Source organism: Coenobita brevimanus, chromosome 44, assembly GCF_032717465.1.
Source record: "Coenobita brevimanus isolate Jiangsu-jjx chromosome 44, ASM3271746v2, whole genome shotgun sequence".
NCBI classification, from domain to species: Eukaryota; Metazoa; Arthropoda; class Malacostraca; order Decapoda; family Coenobitidae; genus Coenobita; species Coenobita brevimanus.
In genome coordinates this window covers 14,790,815-14,796,814 of record NC_136997.1, presented here as the reverse complement: position 1 = coordinate 14,796,814, position 6,000 = coordinate 14,790,815, and positions in this window count along the sequence as shown.

Genomic DNA, 6,000 nt, shown 5'->3' with positions numbered 1-6,000 from the left:
CCAGTGAATGGTTCATGGTTCGGTGTGAATGGGCCACTATTCCACCCAGGATCCTCTTCAGCAGCGGAGGCACAGGTCAGCCTGTTGACACCCTTCGGCCTGCCCTCCGACCCCTTGGACGTCCCCTATGTCTAGGCAGTGGACCACAGAGCCCTCGCCTGGGAAGGGACGCCTCAGACGAGGACGAGGACGAGACAGAGAGCTCTGGGGACACCAGTCTCCTCGTCCTGGCCGGCGAGGATGTCACCGTAGCATCCTGCACAGCAGAAGTGGGTGGAGGGGCCATCACAACGAACAATAGCCCAGCTTCCAGTGACACTGGCTCACCAAGGGAGGCAGAGGGGCATGGAGATTTGGAGTTGATGAAAAGAGCAGTGGGACCGGCAGGTCCTACAGGTGGGGAGGGTTCTCCGGTGAAGTTGTCCAATGATGGTGGTGTAGTCTCCTGCGAAGGAAGCCGGTAGGGCAGCTCCACTTACTGACCAGATGGTGGCAGCTCAATCTCCTCCACCCCAGAAGGGTCACTCTCAATGTCGCTCTTCGACTCTTCCTCATCGAGGATCTGATGCCTCGTGTGGTGCCAACCCGTGTTTCATCTTTGTAAGACCGCTGTCACTGCAAGCCAACTGGAGAATACATTGCTGTCTGAGGGACTGTGGACCCTGTGGCAGTCTAATGTTGTGGTAGGACTGTGAGCTGAAATAAAGGAGTCAAGATATTTTATTCACAGCCAGCCAAAAACTTGGCTCAACACTGGCACAACGCAAGGGTTCATTATATACGTGTATGTCCTTGAAAAACCTCGTCTCCTACACCTGACTTAGCGCACAGGTAGGGGCCACTAGCACGTGGTTATCTCTTTGATTTTCTTTGCACATTACACATAACCGGCTCTATCATTTTTATGAGATACACAGTACATTTCACCAGTAACATGTAAATGGACATGTTCCATAGGCTGTTACTTGTGCACTAAGGTGTAGCAGATGGTGTTTCCCTTACGAGAACACGCTGCAGTGGGTCAGTTTTTCACTGTCTTTTCACATAAAACATAGCCAAATATATCAGTACATGTGATACACAGTATATTTCACACATACAAAAAAATGTAAATGCATGTGTTCCTAACCTCAAGTTGCATTTCGCTACCTTTGTGCTAGCTCATCTGTGCGACAAACACTCTTTATTATGAGCATGCAGGTCATTTTTTCACTGTCTTTTCACATAAAACATAACCAGATATATCAGTACATGGGATACACAGTATATTTCACACAAAAAAAATATGTGAATGCACGTATTCCTAACCTCGCACTGCGTTTTGCTACCTTTGTGCTAGCTCAGGTGTACGATACACACTGTTCATTACAAACATGTGGGTCATTTTTTCACTGTCTTTTTACAGAAAACATAGCCAAATATATCAATGCAAGCAATACAAAGCATATTCCACCAAAAAAGAAAATGTAAAAGCACGTGTTCCTAACCTCACTTTCACTTTCTTTTCACATAAACAAATAACAAAATATATCACTGTATGAGATACACAGTATATTTCACCAATAAAATGTAAATGCTCCTGTTCATAACCTCCCGTTGCATGTCGCTACATTTGTGATAACTCAAATGTACGAGATGCACTCTTTCCTACGAGCATGTTTGGTCAGTCATTTACTGTCTTTCACATAAAACATAACCAAATCTATCAATATATGAAATAAACAGTATATTACACCACAACAAGTAGAAGTACGTGGCCCTTACCTGTCTGCTAAGGTGTAGCAGATGATGTTTCCCTTACCTGAAGATGATGCAGTGTTTACGGTTTTATTTCACAATACACAATGAAATTCATCATTTTATGAGACATACAGTGTAATTTACCACAAGAGTACCTGAACGTTCTCTGTATGTCACATCTGTGATACCTAAGGTATCGCAGACGACATTTTCCGACAAGCACATGGTGCAGTGTTTACGTTCATCCACACAAACATACAATAAACATATCAATAACACTCATGCTTTGTTTCACACAGAAAGCATACGGAATAAATATAACAATATGATAAAATCAAGTATCCCTATAAACCTCCTCTATTTTTCCCCTTCTGACAATGACGTGCCATGGTTATAAGCCATACGTGACTCCTGCCCTAGTCAATATTTCATCACGTACACTGGTTGCACTATACTCCTATCTGTTGCACAATAACATTATCCACAATATATCAGCATAAAGCAAGGATTCGTCAACATCTTGCCAAATATTCCGTTCAAGACAACGCCATGTCGTCAGGCAATTTCCCGCCTCCCTCTGCTAAACGTTTCACCATGTCCTTCCTCACTAGCTATTGCACAATATATTTGCCTGATTCGCTGTCACTATTATTCAGTGGCTGAATATTCACATTGAGCGCAGAGTAGAAGGAGTGTAGTTGTTGGGACACGCTGAAAAACACGGTAGGCCTAGCACAATCTTACATGGCCAACGGCTGATAACGGCCAGGAATGATTCACGAAAACCTAATTCCCTATTGCAAACACCAAACCTAATCACAATAGTGCCCAAAAAGTAAACACAGGCAATACTGGTATAGTGGAATATGAAACGCATCACAGGATGGGGTAATTAGAGTATAATTTAAATGCCTAGCCACACGCTACCTTCTCCCTCAATAACTCATGCGGAACTAATCAACCTGCCTGTGCTGCTGTGCGTCTCGGGCCCTAAGGTTGCCAAACCATTACTTTTGACAAGGCGCGAGAACTATGACACTTCCAAAAATGACGTCGATTGGCCAAAAACGTTTTCTCTGATGAAGGTTTTTTTGCTTTTATGATGACAAACGAGTCATTGAGTATAGTTGCAGATGCACCCAAATGACAACAAATGCGTCATCGTGGGGGGAGCGGTTAAGAAGAGAGAATAACTGCAGTAGGCCAATAGGCCCATGCTAGACAGCTCCCACAAGAGTGTGACTTATCTACCTTTCCTAAAATAGTCCATGATGGGCCATGCCAGGCAGCGCTCACAGGAGTGTGACTTCAAGAATGACAAATTGCATGTACAGTCTATACCTGCCATATGCTTATCTAGCCTATGCTTGAAACCTTCTAGAGAAGGGGAAGCAATTACATCACTGAGTAACCTATTCCTTTCATCAACCACATGATTCACAGCCAATGTATACGATCCCTATTCCCTTGGCCCCAAGTAAAAAATTTACTGATTACCAAGATAATTTACATATACTGTATGTCAACTGCAGCTAGGAATATTACGCATAAACAGTGTGAATGTATGTTTACCTTGTGGGATGCCCTGGTGAGCTTTGATGAGGTGTTCACCAAATAACAATAGTCACCTTATTTGAGATCTTGTTTCGGTCCCCAGTCCTTGAAAATGGTGAACTTCTCAGTAGATATGGTGTAAGGATCCAGCACCAAAAACTTTATCTTTTTCCTGTACATGTCTTCATGGCACTGATCCAGATTTCTGTATATATCTGACAGTTCCATCTCTGACAGCCCTGTCTGGACAGCCACTAGTGCAAGGAGTTTCCCGTCCGATATTGAGTTGTAAACAAAACCACGTGATTTCTGTGATGTCACTGAAAAAGGCCTACAAGATATTGGTATTTTATGAGACAAATATTGCATGAAGAAGAGGTTTGAGGGTAAAATGCAACATAAAAGATTCTTCCAAGTTTCAGCTGCAATCAGTGATGATGAACAGTTGCCGACGGCGTCTGCGAATGGTTTACAAAAATCAGTGCAAACTAGACATGTGGAATGGTGGAGTCTGTTGATAACGAGTCTGAACTTGGGTTGGGGGGAAATTTTAATGGTGCTGATAAAGTGTTAAAAGTTGATCGTTCACTTTACTGGAAACAAGAAATATTAAATTAATTTATTACTAGAATATCATGTCATTCATGCTGCAAATCTGCTACAGCCTCCGCTACACCCAGCAAAATTCCTCAAGAATATCCGCTAGTGGTTACAAGCGAAAAGTCGCTGCTGTGGAGATAGCGAATCCGCTAGGTTTAGCAGATTATCCTTCAAATTGGAAACCCTGCCGAATATCCCCTCCAGCTCCCCTTAGAGATCCTTATGATAAGACCTTTAAATTATGGTATCCATGATATTTCCTTTTAGGAAAGTGGATAAATATCACAAAATATATAGGAACTCATTGGAATTATATTAGCCTAAAATGTCATCATTTAACTAAAAAGAATAAATAAATACTGAATCGATGTAGAGAATTCACAACATCACGACGACAATGTATAAAAACATAAGGATATTTAAGTGCAAGGTGCAAAAATATTGTTGGTATTTATTTTCAACCTGTACACTAAGTTACAAGGGATGCTAAAAAGTTCTAACCCTTACTATGCTAACCAGAAAACAGGTGAACCAAGCAAATGACACTTTGCATGAATGAAATTTAACCTTTTTGATGACCAACAGGGCATTTGTTTTTCTGAGACAGCATTTACATAGGGATGAATAGCCGTGGGAGTTAACCAGGTAGGCTAACTGCAAATATCAGATCACAGCACACAGCAACCTAGTATATCCCTTTTCATGAATGTCTGCTACCTGCACACCTTGAGGAAAATCAACCCCATAAGAGCAAATGCCCCCTCCTAGTCATCAAAAGGGTTGAACTTCATGAAATCATAATGTCCTTGTGTGGCCAGCTCCCTGGTTAGGCTTAAAACTTTTGAGCCAGCTCTGGAGCACTCATTTAACAAAAAAATTCCCTCTTTTTCCGTCAAACAAGATGAAGTGATGAACACTGAGTATTCCAATTTGGAAAATATTTTAATGCGTATCAGCATAAAGGACATTATTCCCTTATGGTATCAGCCAGTGTTTAAAGTTTAATTTTAATAATAGAGTAAAAATTTTCAGAAATATTTCCACTAATTTTTCATTGAACACAACTCTAACATGTTCATTGTTGAAAAGAAGTAAAGTTAAAAGTTTGGCAATTCATTTGTTGAATTCTATCGAATTATGGCATTAATATGTATAACATTAAAAATGATAATTCAAAACAATTTTTCTTAGCAAAAACCATGCATAGGGTACAGGTACTAATAGTGTAAATAGGGCCTATTAAAATTTTACTGCATTTTTTTACTCTAGAAGCCAGCAATATTTTATGGTTGGAGTGTAAAATTTTCGGCTTTCGTGCACAAATGAAATTACGGTCAAAATATAAGTTTTACTATTTTATTCGTGAAATTTAGTCATAGTCGTTAAGTGATTTACTGTTTGACCGTCGTATTTACAGTATTTCTCTGGCATATTTGCTGACAGTCTTTTTACCGTAAAACTTACTTCTTTTTTTTTTTTTTTGCGGTGCAGGGCCTCTGTTAAATGACCATAACAGGGAATCTATATAATACTTTATTCTAAAACAAAGTAAATATATAACAAAACTTTCCGACAGTACAAGGATATTCTTGAAGATTACCTCGTCAGTTAAGTTTAGGTTATTTTATTTGCTTGTTGTTGTTGAAGTTGTTGTTGTTGGCGATATGAAGGTGGCGTTCGTTATGTGGTAGCAGTGTTGGTTGCATGTTAATGAAGTTGTGTGCTGGTAGCGGTGGTGATGTTGGCTCTTGAGTAATGATGATGTTAAAATGTAGTACTATTGGTAGTAGCAGCCCCAGGTTCATGTGGAATGTAAACCCAGTGGAGTGTTGGCTGAATTTTGTCCTACCCTGCAATCTACCACCTTTCTTTCGGGGGATACAAAGGGATTTGAGTGACGTTTGTATAACAAGGCAGCGAAGCCACCGGCCATATTGATGTCACCACTTGAAGGCGTTCTTCTCCAGCACCTAGTATTAATTATGTAATGTTGGTGGTATAGATTGACCGTAGTTGTGACGGCAAGATGTTGGCACTGAGTGTTGGCTGAGTGGTGTTGGTGGAGAGGATGTAGGTGATGTTCGTCAGTGTTGTTAAATGGTGGTG